Here is a 17,234-nt window from a genome sequence, read left to right as displayed (position 1 = left end):
TAAGAGACCTTGGCTAGTCCCCAAGCAGGAGACTGGGCATGCTGACCAAGGCAACCCTTAAGAATCACAAAGCCTGGGAGCAGAGTCAGTGAGGGTTGAGTGGAAGATGGAGTGAAGAGGAGGAGTGTGGAGCCTAGAAGAAGGCCCCAGTGAGGGGAGCCCACCTGCAGTCAGGATTCTGGAAGGGAGGATCTCCTCTGTCCCATCGCCTCCTTGGGAGGACAGCCTGTGAAGCAGGGAAAGAGCCAGCCCAGCATAAGGCCTGAAGGCAGTCACCAACCCACCAAGCTAACGGGGAAAGACAGAGTGAGTACTCCCACATCCCCAGGACCAGATAAGGGGAGAGGGCAGTCAGGTGCAATACCCAACTAGTCTTCATCTGGGACTGGGTGAAGAGGAGGACTCATCCAGGGTCTGAGGAGGTACACCAGAGAGCCTTTGTGTTCTCAAAGGAGAGACTTTTACGATCCACAATTTTTTGTACATAGTTACTAAGGAGTTTGTACTCAGTTTCTGCAGCTCCTTGGGCATCCCATATACCCCTAAACCCCATAAATGTTCTAAACCCATTGCTAAAATCACAAAACCAAACTCAAGGACTGTTTAATGATTCCCTTGTGCAAATGTTGAAGAAAATGCGTGTTGCCTGGTTATGCAGAGCTTTAGGGGAACCCAAAAAAATCAGCGACTCCTAAGGGGGTAGTGCTACATAAATATAGAAGTAGCAGACTAACTAAAAACAGCAAAAATTACCCTGGATAACATGTAAATCTGCTAAGAAAACAATCCTTTGGAACTTATAGCAGCCCCACTGCCATCCTTCATTAGACCAGTTCTGCAATCCATGCTTCATATACATTTACATGGATTGAAGCTACTTTAAATAAATACTAAAAGGTTATTTTAAATTTGAGGAATGTTTTAACTGCACTCAGTTTATTAGGTAAACAAGCAATATCATATTTTGTTTTCTTTAAACCACTACCTGATATCTCCCAATAGTTCTGGATAATGTTCCCAAGTCCATATTAAATGGTCAAATAGATGTTGTGTAATGGAGAATTACTTGAATTCTCCTGAGAAAATGTTTTAAAACAAAAGGACTTTGCTTCTGTTACTCCATTGTTTGTTCCTAAAAGATACATTCACTTTTGGAGCATGTTACATGTTCCACCAGTATTTAGGGTGAAACAGGTAATGTCTTCTAGCTCTGTCTCTTCTCAAACCGATCCCCTGTCCCTGTGGCAGTGGACAGGGGATCCTCTCCCCGCACCCGTTGTCAGAATTTAAAATTTCCACTGACACAGCTGTGTCATTTATTCACAGAGTTCTGTCAATGAATGAGTTACAAGTATCATTGTCCACTGTGGTGGATGGCTTGTAGTTCTCAATGAACTGTCATGGCACTGGTGAGCACATCCTTAGTTCATTGATTCTTCCTGCAGTTTAGTAGCTGTCCATACAAGGTATGGGCAAACAGCTTACTATGTGTCTGCAGGATCCAGGATCCGTGATCTGAGCCTTACAGGCTGGGCTGCAGAGTAAAAAAATATAACATTTTACCTGAAAAAGAATGTGCATTTAATTTTTTTTAATAAAAGGTGAACTGAGATATCCAGTTGTGTTTTGGATGTTGTGGATTCTTCAGTCAGTCATTCTTCTCAAAGAAAGTGAAGTTAGGATTTATCACCCACCAGAGAGGGAAGTATTAGGGCCTTCTTTTGCAGGGGGACAATTTAATGAAATTTGTTTTCAGTCTTATATATATAAATAAATATATATATATATATATATATATATATATACACACACACCAACAATTTTCCCTCTTTGATGCTCAGTAAGTTCTGATATGACTCCGTATTACTAGCACGCAGTGAGTGACAAAAGTGAGGCTTTCCACCTGTTAGCTAGTTGTCTCATCACACAGCAGAAGCAAAAGAATATTACATTACTCTGCTTTCAATGTGAAAAATGCCATCACTTTCACACCTGCAAATCATGTAGTGTTTCCATTTGTTTTGTCTGACCCCTGTCTAAATATATGTATATACAGTACATATGTTGTATATATGCCCATATTTATTATACCACATCCCAGAATATATCAAGAAAAAATGCAATGTAAAGTAAATGTTTTTGGTGTATATACAGTCATGGCCAAAAATATTGGCATCCCTGCATCTTTGTCAGATAATGCACCACTTTGCCCAGAAAATTGTTGCAATTAAAAATGTTTAGGCATTATTGGCGCCTTCTCAAAATTGTAAGAAATAATTGCATTCCAAGTTTGTGATGCTCCTGAAATGTGTAATGAAACTCACCTGTATCACTTAACAGGTGCTGACAATATAGAAATCACATCGACAACTAAATAAAATGGTGAAAAATTGACTCAACCTTTCTGTTGTGTGTCTCTGTGTGTCAAATGGAGCATGGAGAAGAGAAAGAGCAGCAAAGATTTGTCTAAGCATTTGAGAAAAAAAATGTGGAAAAGCATGGGAAATCTCAAGGCTACAAGTCCATCTCCAGAGATCTTAATGTTCCTGTGTCCTCTGTGTGCAACATTGTCAAGAGGTTTACAGCCCATGATACTGTAGCTAATCTCCCTGGATGTGGAGGAAAAAGAAAAATTGATCAAAGATTGCTTGAAGGAATGAAGGAAGGATTGTTTGAATGGTAGCTAAAGAACCTTGATCAAGTTCCAAGCAAATTTAAGCTGACCTTCAGGCACAGGGTACAACTGTGTCAGCTCACACTATATATCGCCATCTGAATGAAAAGGGACGCTATGGTAGGAGACCCAGAAAGACCCCACTGCTGACACAGAAACATAAAAAAGCCTGATTGGACTTTGACAAAACTTACCTGAGGAAGCTAAAATCCTTTTGGGAGAATGTGCTGTGGCTCCCACTGCTGTCTATAAGCCAATGAGAAGTGGGAGAGCCAAGGAGTCTCTGTTCTCATGCGCATCCCTGGATCAAAATTGGGCTCTGGTGAGTATAAGGGGGAGCTGAGAGGGGGGTGGCACTCAAAAGGATTTTTTTTACCTCCAAGCATAGCATTCATGAAAGTTAAAAACCGTCTGCCTTTACAACCACTTTAATGTATAAAATTTGGTGGTTGCTAACTCAGAGGAGTACCAAAGAGAAGGTTGGATCATTTCTTTTCATATGCATGTAAATGTGATCAGAACCTAAATAATTAATAGTGGTAAAAAACTTGCCACTTTTTACAACTTGTAACTATGTTTGCTTGGGAGAAGGTTGGGGGTGGGGTTGCAACCAAATTTGTTGTGTTCAAATATACCCAGTGGCTCCTACATAGTAATCCAGACTGCTGATTGTACTTTACCTCTTTCTCAATGCAGACAACTTCTGAACAAAATCTATCATATCCTCTAATTGGTAGCTGGTTTTATTTCAACAGCCAATGTAGCTACACTGAATGACGGGATAGGAATAGCTCTGTACAGAGCTTCCCTCTCCATTCGCAAACGGAAACATAACAAACACAGTTTATTATGTTTCAGTATTGAATGGACAGAGTCAGTGATGGGTAAAGATCACTGACTCTCCATTCAGAAAAGGAAGATGACACATTTACTGGCCCCTTCCCCGCTCTTCATCCTGACAGATCTGATAGATCCCCTGCAGCAGCTTGTGGGAGAGGGGAGGGAGGAACTCAGCAGAGCTGCAGGTGATGGGGGGGGGGCAGGAAAGAGGATGGGGGGCAGGAAAGAGCAAGAGGGCCAGAGTGCACAGGAGGGGGGCCAGGAAGAAGTACAAGGGACTGGAGAGCACAGGGGACAAGAAAGAGCACAGGGGCCAGAGAGCTCAGGGGGGCCCCAGAAAAAAATTCTGGATAGGAGGAAAGGCAGGGATGGCTGCATATAGAGAAACCAATCTCTCTATGTTCCTCATGCTGCCGCTGAATGCCCGCTTCTCCTCTCCCTCCCACAGACATTCAGCAGCTGCAGGATAAACATCAAGAGATTGATTCCTTTATATGCAGCAGCCCCCACCACTCCTCCTATCCAGGAATAAAAGGGGACTGCACGGGCCCTGTAGCATGGAGCTGGGTCATAATTGCAACCCCTGTGACCCCTGTAGGCATGCCCTTGGTAGTTTTTCTTAAAGCTTGTAGCTGGAGAAAGTACATTCTTTTGAGTTACAGGCTTTAAGTGTTTTTGGCCCCAATAGACTTTCATGGAAGTGCATGAAAAATGTGCAAAAATACACATATCATGCATTTCTTTTCCCTAGTAAATAGCCTTCCATTGGCTAAGAATAATAAATAAATAAACATGCAGGCCTCAGATGCCTGCAAAAATGTGCAAAACTCCTGTACAAATGCTAAAAAAAAGGCCTGCAAAGTGACCAAAGACATTCAGTTCAAGTGTAAGCACAGCCTTACAGAGAACACTGAACTATACACCACAATCCCCATGAATAAAGAGCTTAGTATCATTTATTATAACCACAGTCACCCATGAATGCACACACCCTGCAGGCAAATAAAGTGTAAGCCTATTAGCCTAATAGTTGTTTTTTGGACTAAGTGAGAAACTTATATCAACTAGAGGAAATCCAAAAATGCTGAAAGGACATATGAACTTCATGCAGACAGCGACCTTGCTGGGAAACAACAACAACAAAAAAAAACACGATATTCAGAAATCAGTGAACAGAAACAATAATCTGAGGGTCAGAACACTGTATTATCTGGAGAGCAAAAACAAAGAAAATAGGTTTGTAAACATTGTTTGTAAACATATCTAGCAATGTTCTGGCATTACTGCAGGACAAATATCAAAGCGCTACAGTCACAAACACGCACACATAGGGAGATAAACAATCTCAACTCTATTTGACATTTCTGCAGTGCTGATCTGATTTATCATTTCTGTCTAGTTGAAGAAACAGAACAGTAATGTTCAATGTAAAATATAAAATCACTCAAGCCCAAATCCTTCTAGATACATTTGGAAAAGGATTATTTCCTCATTATGTACTTCTGGGAGAATGTGTAAGGCATCAGGGTGAATAGGGTACAGGGAGAGCAAGAAGACATAGCTGTTTCTGCTTATGATTTGTCTTACTTTTTGCTCTTGTTTGTTGTGTAGACGGGGTGTACTTAGGCAGAGTTGGGCAAGCTCAGAAAAATAGAAGCCCTTCTCCCATTCTCTTTTTATTGTCTTTTCTTTGATGAAGGTAGCTGTTGTATTTAAAGATGACCCCCCCCCCCTTTTTTTTTTTTAAACAGAAAAGAGTAATGTCCAACGATGCATGCACAAGATAAGCTACATGATGGTATTATTATTATTCATGATGTATAGGGAACCAACAGTTTGCTCAGCACTTTACAATATAAAGGGAGATGGTACAGCAACGATACAGTTCAATACAGGAGGGAAAGGAGGGCCCTGCTCCTTGGAGCTTACAATCTAAGAGGGAGGGGCTGGTGGCACAACAGGTAAAAACTGTGGGGGATGAACTGATAGGAGAAATAGACGATTTGGTTATTAGCTGAAGGCAGGATAGGCTTCCCTGAAGAGATAGGTGTTCAGAGATCTCCTAAAATGGGCAGAGACAGCGAGAGTCGGATAAACTGGGGTAGAGAGTTCCAGAGGATGGGGGAGGCTCTGGAGAAGTCCTGGAGATGAGCATGGGCATGGGAGGAGAAGACAAGGGAGCTAGAGAGCAGGAGGTCGTGGGAGGAGCGGAGAGGACGGTTTGGGTGATATTTGGAGACAAGATTGGTGATGTAATTTGGGGCAGAGTTATAAATGTCTTTAAATGTTTTTGTTAATGGTTTGAATTTTATTTGTTGGGCAATGGGAAGACAGTGGAGGGATTGGCAGAGAGGGATTGGCAGATATGGAATGGTTGGTAAGGTGGATGAGTCTGACAGCAACATTCATGATAGACTGAAGAAGGGATAGCCTGCGATTAGGTAGGCCAAGGGAGTTACAATAGTCAAGGCAAGAGATAACAATGGAATGAATAAGTTGCTTAGAGTTTTCATTGGTTAATGGACGTATCTTGGAGATGTTGCGTAGGTGAAGTCTACAAGGTTTGGACAGTGATTGGATTTGGGGCTGAAAAGACAGGTGGGAGTCCAGGATTACACCTAGTACCCTGGCATGAGGGGAGGGACTGATGGTTGTATTATTGATCTTGATGGAGAAGTCAGGGGAGCGGGCACGGGCTGGGGGGAATACTAAGAGCTCAGTTTTAGAAAGACTGAGTTTGAGGAAGTGGAGTGACATCCATGCCGATATGTCACTTAGTAGGTTAGTAATGCAAAAGGAGACTGAAGGGGTGAGGTGAGGGGTAGAAAGATAGATTTATGTTTCATCAGCATAGAGATGGTACTTGAAGCCATGGGAGTTTATCAAGTGACCAAGGGAGGAGGTGTAGATGGAGAATAGAAGGGGTCCAAGGAGCGATGATGTCATCCTACGCATGCGTAGCAAGATTTTGTCAGATCGTGCAGATTAAATATGAAAGCCCGCTGAAGGCACTGATGATGCTACCTTCCCAGGGGGCATCAGTGCAGCCAGGGCTGTGTCATCAGTGCCTCCAACCAGAAACTGGACACAAGAAAGGTAAGTAAATTTTAAAAAAGAAATAAATAAAAAAGTTGGATAATTTGGATGATTTGATGTTATCATGCAAAGATGCATGCTGATGTAAATTTTAGGTAAAGGGTGGAAAGCCCAATTCCATGCACAAAAAATATCCTTGTATTTGGGGGGTGCACCCAAAACTGTTAGGGTTAAATGCTTGTACTACAGCCTCCTCTGTAAACTGTCTGCAGACACAGTCACGTTGTTGCCTTTCCCATGCTACCATGTACAATACAGGGTTAATAGCACCACTCTGTGTGTGATTATGCTCACTATATAGAGAGGAGAACAATGGCAGAACCTGCTGAAATGAAAAGTCAAGTAAGCAATGCAGCCAGTTCTAAAACCACCTAGATTTAGCAGTTGGCCCCAGTGGAAGGATTTTTTTGTGTGCTTTAAAGCAGGCAACATACAGACCTTTTAGTTACCTGCTCTGGTCTCTATTTTGAACTAAAGAGACTTTCTAAATGTAATTCTGGGCCATGGCAACAAATGGAAAGCCTAAAGCAGATTTCTGCAGGGGTCGGACGTGTACTGGTATGATCGTCTGGGGCAATGTTACTCCATTTTTTTAAAAAGTCAGTGAGGGTGGTTTATGTGATTTTTCTATGATATCACTTTTTCTATTATTGTTTGTGATATTATAGTAGATTTTTTATTACTTTGTAAAAAATACCTTCTATGTTTGATAATATGGTGGGAACCATTTATTTTTTCTAGTTATAGTGTTGCTCAATGAGGTTCTGTTTTAGGGTATATATTAGGTGTAAAAGTGTGCTTTTCTAATGTTATTATCTACTGTTCTGCCTCCCCAATCCAAGCATTAAAAGTGTGATTTCTACAACTGATTCAGTTGTGGCAAGATAGCTATAACGTACAGTCTCAGGAGAGTTGGCAGACAGCGACTTGATCCAAATTAAATTGTGCAGATCATAGGAAACCTTAAGGCAAAACCTGTACAGATCTTGACAGATGAACATTGGATAGGTCAAAAAATATAATATGTCTAGCTCCAGGAAAGTACATGTGTTCAGAATATAAACTAGAAGCACACTGAAGAAGGGTGGACCTAACTCTAGAGAGCATCCCCTAGCTATGGAGTGAGGTAGGACAAAATAATTCAATGCAAAGAAACACACAATGCATGTCTAACATGATATCTATAATCTTATATTATGCATTATGTATTATGCTTGAGCATAATCTTTGTTAATGCCCCCCCCCCCCTCCCCAATAAGTTAAAACAATTTGTTGATTCTGCAGTGAATTCAAAAGAAGTGTTATCAGTTTACATCTGTGGTCTAAAGAACATCTCCCCATATGTTATGGATATGAGGAGAAGGAGAGGTATTCTGTAGTCCAAATCAGGATAAAACAGCCTGGGGGAACAAAGCTGTTCATATATAAATTCAGAAGAGTCATCCTACGACAAGAAGTGTGTTGTTGCAAAGACCAACAGGTAAAAATAAAGGGAGAAAAACCTGAAAAAAAGAAAACTAACGTATTCACCACATCTAAGCTCTGGGAAGCTGGTATATGACATATTTTTGTTCTTGGTTTTAGGTTACTTTTATGTTTTGTCTACTGTTGTGTTTTGATTTCATGTAGTGGTAGTGATCAGCAAAATGATTTGTGAATCAATGGGTGGTGCCTGACTTCTGTATATAATTATGACACAGTGCCTACAGTCGTTATGGCAAAATAACTTAATGAACAGTATGAAATAATTCAGACACCTTGATAAAATATCCCACTATAATAATATAATATAATAATAATATATATTTCTCCTGAGTTCTTTTAAACTATGTGATTTCTTACCAGATATACAAATATCTCCAAATTTGATTAATAAATAAAGATAATTTGTTTATATACAAGAATATTCAAACATATTTTTATACTAAACTGACTGGTGATTTGTATTTCATACACATATTCAAAGGAAATTATAACAATTAAATGCAATTAAATTCAAACTTCAAATACAAACATAAGAAAAGCATATAACCAAAACCATATAACAAAGGCTAGCAAAATACTCTAATTAATTTTCAGTGCAGTTTCCACACCTTCCACAGCCAAAGGAAGGGAGGAGACTAGGGATGTGCAGATACCAAGCATTTTCAGGAGTACTTGTACTCCTGAAAATACTCCCAATACCTTAACCGCTATTTTGCACTGCGATTTGCGTTAATAGGTGCATATTGCACCGCAAAGATTAGCATACGATTTAAACCGAAATGTGATTCCTGTACAAGTCGTATGCGTTTTCCCCACTGCTCCTGTGTGAACCCAGGCTTGTCATAGTACTTGCAGATGAAAGAAGGGAGGAGACTACTTCTTATGTAAAAACAATGAAATACAATTTAACTGTGACCTTAAAGACAATAAGTGTGCGGCATATCAATAGAGAAAATAAAATAAAGACTAGTGTCTATGACAATGACAACCCTCAACGACAGATTAGCATCTAATCTCACTTTACATGATTCAATTTCAGGAAGTCAACAAGATATAAAAAAAAAATGGGAAAAATTAACAAATTCATTCACCATGCACCATACCAGCAATATACCTAAATGTACAGCGCTGAGCAAACTGTTGCCGCTATATAAATCCTGCATAATAATAATAATAATAATAATAATAATAATAAATGAAAACAGTGTTATAATATTCTAGCAATGATTTTTGATATAAAGAAAAGATTTTTGACACTTTAGCACAGATATCACCACCTCTCAGGGATAGAGTTCTGGATAGTTTGGGTACGATGGTGGCTATGTCTCAGGAGGGCAATGAATCAGTTATTTGTTTTCTGGATGGTAATAATTATCAGTACAGAAGGTTCCTCTCTCAGGTATCAGCAAGCAGGTCTTTCGAGTGTACCAAGTATTTTCTTCTTTTTCAGTGTATAAGCAAGAAGTGACCTTTTTTCAGTGTATAACCCAGCAAGTTTTTTTCTGAGCAAGAAAGTTTTTTTCTACTGTTTGTTAAGTCCACCCACAATAAATGTTGACTGTCTTTCGGATTTGATAATCAGAATATGTTATTAGTTTTAGATGTTCCTTTACCTGGCCACTAGAAGCAGTCACGTCTCATGAATGATGATCTGACTTCCCTGTAGGGGTCAATTTATGTATCCTCCCTAGTGGTCTGATTATGTCCACATTTCTGTGCGGTACATTTTTTTGCATGGAAATATGTATTTTTTTATTGCAGGACAGTAATTTTTAGGAATACCTCACTGAAATCTGTCCGAACAAGAGTCTAGTAAACATCCCGGGTATGTTAAAATTTGAAACACGAAATCATAAATTATAATTTAATAAATAATCATAAAAAATAATAATATAATAATAAATTTAATTAAATAATGTAATCAAACCAAAAACACTGAAACTTGAAATATAGCGCATCACTGAGCAAAGTCGCAAAATTGTTTTCAGTGTCTGATGACGAATTTCCCCACGAATCATTATCACTCAATTCTGCAAGTGGTTCTGATTTACTATCGCTGTTCTCTAGCTGATCTAAAACCGCTTTTGACCTAAAGGGATGCTTTTTGGACGCCATGGACATTTCTCAGTTTCCAGACAGAACAGTAAACATGCAGGCAGGGCACAGAACAAAGCAGTAGGGACAAAATGTATGTGAAATGGTTTGATACAGGAATGTTTTACTATGTGATTTTAGTGAATTTAGTGAATGTCACTTTTACAACTTTCAAATTTCCCGCCAGTTCCATCCTCGTACGTCCCGACGTCGCAGGGAACAGAACCCAGAAGACAGATGCCGGCATCGGCCGGAGGACATTACAGAGGACACTGCAGGAGGGACATCGCGGGAGCGCAGGACAAGGTAAGAGAAGAACAGATACCGGAGCAGCGCTGCAAGGTACTCCCGAGTGTAGCTCAGGGTTACCGCTTGTGATGCTGAAACTTTACCCCGAGCTACACTCGGGAATACTGCCAGGGAGGTTAATATGCATCATGATGAAGGAATAAATGAAATATCAAAGTTGTTTTAACAGACATCTTCCTTGATAACATACCTGGTGCATTGGTTTTAACACTGGGAAACATCCCTATTAAATGGGAACAGGACCTTTGTAGTTATCAACCATGAAGATGTCCTCTACTAAAAGAATTTTCCCTTAATTCCTCATGGCACTCTATTATATAATGCAGATGCGCTATTTTAGTCCATCATGCAAATATACCTTGTGTCCTTTTGCAACCTGATTGTTGGATATATGTTATTAGCAAACCATTTTGTTTCAAGATGATTCAAAGTGTCCACCCCAGAATCACCATTCATAGTGTATGTTATTAGAACTGATTGATAATTGTTTAATACTTGATACGATTTTGCTGTTGTGTCCTTTGAGAGTCCTTTCCAACATTGTACTTAATAATATCATGATTTATTTGATACGACATTAAAGTCAAATTGACACTTATTTCTTCTCCTTTGGCTGAAACTGTCCTGCTAATACATGACTTCCAGTTCATGCATTTGGATTGATGAATTTTAAAGTCTGGGTAAACACGTGGGCTGTGTAGATGACAGTCTGTCCTATTCATTCTGAGGGGACCATTGTCTTTGTGGCTAGTTGACAAACACTTGTAAAGTCTTCCAGCAGATAGTTCTCACTATTGTCGATTTTTCTGCTCTGTTTAAAAATTGTAAAACCTTATTTGAAGATTTGCACATGGTCAGTAAAGGTCTTTGGGGAAGAACGATTTCCCAACATTTCTCATGGTCAGTTTATTTCATTGCTTGTTTCGTATGCACTAGGACCTTCTAGTTAACGAGTTATCGTTTTATCGTTCAGCCAAATCTTCCTGTGTTCTTGGGAGGAACAATTTTTCTCTGAACGTTTCACTGGGTGTATATTTTACATATAAAAATGAATAAGGTGTGAAACCACCAAACTGCGCTAAATATGCCAACTACTAAAATTTAAATTAAAATGATATGCCTACTAAATCCTGTCTGTGTATAAACACCACGCTGCCACTTTGAAATATAATGAACATATGCAAAAAAAACACTTCAAAAAAGTATCCCAGTGGCGCATACATCAATTATCAGTGTACAAAATATTTATAAAAATACATATATCAATAATGAATAAGAATTAGGATGAAGGCTTTATTAAACATCCTTTAAAAATATTGATTTCCCACCAAGTTATGGGTGGATTATTCCACTCGATGGTGGTGTATTAGATGTAACACAGTTCCAGTTAGCTTGCCCTCCTATCGTTAATATATAGAAAGTTATTTCCGCCAGGTTGTGGGTGGAAATTCTTGCAAGGAGGGACTTGCAATGTTGACCTATCAGGGACTCCGTTGCATTAAGTGAACACACCATAAAGGTGTTACGCCGCACTGTACAGCCATCCCCTATGATTAAGTTGGAAGTGACGAAAAGAGTCAGAGCGAGGCTGTGCGGTGACCGGATGTGACGTGGACCGGAACCAGATGTGATGCGGGAGCATCAGAGATCGAAGGCTGGCGGTGGTGAGAGCACTGATCCGGCTTTCCTCATACTGAGAGTTAAACATCTTTGGGATTTATTATCTATTTACACTTTGTAAGTAGTACTTTATTGTGGCAATAAAATCGTTCAGTTAGTACTGCACCATTTGGGGTTTTCTCATCTTTATATCTCCTATATGGTCTATTGTGAGTGGAGCATTTGGAGGAGGAATTTATGTGCTGGAGATCGGGAATGGTTGTCCTGGGATTCCATTGTTGCAAGTTCAAGGAGAACATAATATTATAAGTGATCTGATCTAGTCCTTGGGAAATCATTAATCAAAGCTCAGTGTGCCAACCATGAGAGTGAGAGGCAACACTTTTTGGTGAGTGCACACCTGACAGGGGAGCACCACACAGTTATATTTAATTTAATTTTGTCACAAGTTTTCTCACATGGTGATCGTTTGATGGACTGAGTTATTTGGACTTTTTGTTTGGAATTACATAAAACATTTATTATTAATTTCACATTATTAATATTGTTTAAGTGGACAATATTATTTATTATATATTATTTATTATTCACTGTTCACATTATTTATATATATATATATATATATATATATATATATATATTTTTTTTTTTTATAAATATTTTGTACACTGATAATTGATTTATGATTCATAGTTTATGAATTTTATGTATCAAGACCATGACACTATGCAAGTGCATTATAAGACATCCAACACGTCATCATGTAAACACAAGTCAGCCCAGGAGTACACTTTGGGAGCCAAAGCTTTATTGATATATGTTCTTGTATCTGTCAAAGTATGTTACAATGATAATTTCACCAAATTTACTAACATTATAAATAAGAGTCGAATTGAACATATACAGTATATATCATAGGGTGTCAAGACACTTTTCTTATTACACACTCTTACATGCTGTCATTTACATGAGTACATAGAGTTTTTATTACCAGCATTTAAGTACTATATCATAATCTTTTCAAATAATATGTGTTATTTTGTTGCTGTGCAGTCATCTTTGTACTGGGAAATGAAATGTTAACGAAAATGTTTGTAATCGAACAGCCTATTTTAGTAAAGTCCTTCACATTTTTACCTACGCTAGTTCAATCAATAATTTTAATAGCGTGACACAAACAGTTTTACAGTGCCACAGGTAAATCCAGCAGGGCAATCTAATCTAAAATGTCATTTAAATCTGTGACTCATTCCTATGTCATTATTTTGATATTTCAAGGGTATTTACAAGTTTTATATAGACTTTAAAAAGAGTTCTTGTAGATCTGAAGTTTACAAAACCAGTTGTAAAGGTCTACAGTGCCTTGAAAAAGTATTCATACCCCTTGAAATTTTCCACATTTTGCCATGTTACAACCAAAAACTTAAATGTATTTTATTGGGTTTTTATGTGAAAGACCAACACAAAGTGGCACAGAATTGTGAAGTGGAAGGAAAATGATAAATGGTTTTCAACATTGTTTTACAAATAATTATTTGAAAAGTGTGGTTTGCATTTATATTCAGCCCCCCGGAATCAATACTTTGTAGAACCACCTTTCGCTGCAATTACAGCTGCAAGTCTTATTGGGAATGTCTCTACCAGATTTGAACATCTAGAGAGTGATATTTTTGCCCATTCTTCTTTGCAAAATAGCTCAAGCTCTGTCAGATTGGATGGAAAGTGTCTATAGGAAGAAGGGTCAGCCGCACACCGGAGGATAGATGAATATAGTGTGTTTATTGATCCATAGAACACACAAAACACCAGGACATAAATAGAGGACTTGTTAACGTGTTTCACATGATCTCGTGCTTAATCATAACAAAGAAAACAACAAAAGTGCTGTCTTATATAGGTATTAGTTAATAAAGAACACCTGTCCTAATCAGCACTCCTGAATCCTAAGGGTATGCCTACTAATACATTGTAACTAGAGATGAGCGAAGTATTCAAAAATTCGATTCGACTGATTCGGCGAATTCGTGGAAAAATTTCGATTCGAGTCGAATATATTCGCTGCGAATTTAACTTATAAAAGGGTGTTTCTAGGCTTCAGAGAGACTTTATATTAGTGCAGAACACTGTACCTTTAATTTAAATGCCCTTGGAGTCTGCTGGGGAAGAGAAATAATACTGACAGTCAGTATGACATGCAGATGAGTGCCATCGATCTTAGAATCACCGCACACTTCACTCATTTGGGCAGTCACGGGGCCAAAACCAGAGTGTGGAGCCACAGTGTGGCGGTGGAGGCAGCAGCAATGGGAGGCCATACAGCACCCTATGACAAAAATGGAAACCACCAGCAGTGTGAGGAGACCTGAAAGTGGCACATGGCAGAGTGTGGCGATGGAGACAGCAGCAATGGGAGGCCGTACAGGGACCCATGACACACTCTGGACCTGGCAGCAGCATGAGGAGGCGGTACAGGGGCCCATGACAGATTACGGGCCTGGCAGCAGCATGAGGAGTTTATTACGGGGGCCCATGGCAGATTACGGGCCTGGCAGCAGCAATGGGAGGCCGTACAGGGACCCATGACACACTCTGGACCTGGCAGCAGCATGGGGAGGCGGTACAGGGGCCCATGACAGATTACGGGCCTGGCAGCAGCATGAGGAGGCGGTACAGGGGCGCATGACAGATTACGAGCCTGGCAGCAGCAACTTGGACAGGAGGACGTTCAGCTTCTGCACCGTCGGGTGCGTGCTCGCAAACTGTTGTCTCTTGGAAACGGATTCCAAGAAAGACTGCTGACGGAATCCGTGAAGAGGAGTAGCAGGAGAAGGAGCATCTGAACGAGCGGAATATGCCAACAAGCGACAACAGGGGCCCATGACAGATTACGGGCCTGGCAGCAGCATGAGGAGTCGGTACGGGGGCCCATGGCAGATTAGGGGCCTGGCAGCAGCTATGGGAGGCCCGTAATCTGCCAGCACCCTATGACAAAAAATGGAACCCACCAGCAGTGTGAGGAGACCTGAAAGTGGCACATGGCAGAGTGTGGCGATGGAGACAGCAGCAATGGGAGGCCGTACAGGGACCCATGAGAGACTCTGGACCTGGCAGCAGCATGAGGAGGCGGTATAGGGGCCCATGGCAGATTAGGGGCCTGGCAGCAGCTATGGGAGGCCCGTAATCTGCCAGCACCCTATGACAAAAAATGGAACCCACCAGCAGTGTGAGGAGACCTGAAAGTGGCACATGTTTGGGGCATGATTCATGGCGGATTTAGTCAGTTGTGTCAGGAACTGGTGGTTTGAAATCCAGACTAATCCACGCCTGACTCATTTTCACAAACGTGAGTCTCTCCACACTTTGGGTGGACAGTCGTGTCCTCCGCGGAGTTGCAATACCTCCTGCCGCACTAAACACGCGCTCCGATGCCACGCTACTGGCCGGGCATGACAGCCTTTTAAGGGCAAATTCAGCTAGTTGGGGCCAAAGGTCAAGTTTCGTTGCCCAGTAGTCAAGGGGATTGTCTACCTCGGTTGGCAGGGTGCTGTCCAAGTAGGCCTAAGCCTGTTGTTTGAGGTCCTGATCCAGGTCCACCTGATGCTGCTGCTGCTGCTGCTGTGGCTGGTTAGTAGTTTCCTCACTGCGCTGGTGAAGAAAGCTACTCATCATCGACTGCAGACTGAGGCAGCTGCTGCTGGTGGAGCTGCCACTGCTCCTACCACCCCACCCCTCCCCTGCTGCCATGGCAGCGGAACGCGAGCACACAGGGCCCACAGTGTCTGAGGATGGACGTTGGCGCAGACAGGCAGAGACCAGCTGACTACATAGGTGGTTTTTATAGTACGTTATTTTGGCCTCCCTCTCAGCAGGTGTGAAAAAGGCCACCATTTTTGAACGGTAGCGAGGGTCCAACAAGGTGGACAGCCAAAAGTCATCCCTCTGTCTGATGGTTATTATTCGGCTGTCGGTACGCAAGCAAGCGAGCATGCTATGGGCCATTTGTGCCAAGGAATGCGAGGGACTCCCTGCCTCCATCTCCACAGCATACTGCCACGGTGCGTCTGGGTCCTCTGTCTCCTCTTCCTCCTCCTCTACCAGATGCTCCTGCTCCTCCACTCCTGTCCGCTGAGTGGAAAAACCACCCATTTCACTCAATAATTCCTGAGCACAAATGTCCTCCTCTACCTCCTCCTCTTCTTCCTGTCCTGCCCCCACAGGGGTCATGTGGCGTTGAGATCTGTGCGCCACGTCTACCGCACCCTGACCAGCCATTGTTAACAGCATTTGTTCCAGGACGTGCAACAGAGGAATGACGTCGTTCATCCCATAGTCCTGCCGACTCACGAATAGCGTGGCCTCCTCAAAGGGCCTGAGCAAGCGCAGGTGTCACGCATGAGCTGCCAATGGCTGACATCTAAGTTACACAGGGAGTACCTTTATCCGCTTTTAACATCAGGAAATCTGTGATGGCCTTTTGCTGTTCGTAAAGGCGGTCTAACATATGTAGGGTTGAATTCCACCTTGTTGCAACGTCACAGCATGAGGAGTCGGTACGGGGGCCCATGGCAGATTACGGGCCTGGCAGCAGCAATGGGAGGCCCGTAATCTGCCAGCACCCTATGTCAAAAAATTCAACACACCAGCAGTGTGTGAGGAGACCTGAAAGTGGCACATGGCAGAGTGTGGCGATGGAGACAGCAGCAATGGGAGGCCGTACAGGGACCCATGAGAGACTCTGGACCTGGCAGCAGCATGAGGAGGCGGTATAGGGGCCCATGGCAGATTAGGGGCCTGGCAGCAGCTATAGGAGGCCCGTAATCTGCAAGCACCCTATGTCAAAAAATTGAACACACCAGCAGTGTGAGGAGACCTGAAAGTGGCACATGGCATGAGACACTGTGGACCTGGCAGCAGCATGAGGAGGCGGTACAGGGGCCCATGGCAGATTAGGGGCCTGGCAGCAGCTATGGGAGGCCTGTAATCTGCCAGCACCCAATGTCAAAAAATTCAACACACCAGCAGTGTGAGGAGACCTGAAAGTGGCACATGGCAGAGTGTGGCGATGGAGACAGCAGCAATGGGAGGCCGTACAGGGACCCATGACAGACTCTGGACC

Source organism: Staurois parvus, unplaced genomic scaffold (genome assembly GCF_062004578.1).
Source record: "Staurois parvus isolate SC_StPar_1 unplaced genomic scaffold, SC_StPar_1.0 ptg000533l, whole genome shotgun sequence".
In the NCBI taxonomy this organism is placed as follows: Eukaryota; Metazoa; Chordata; class Amphibia; order Anura; family Ranidae; genus Staurois; species Staurois parvus.
Note: the sequence above shows the minus strand (reverse complement) of the source record.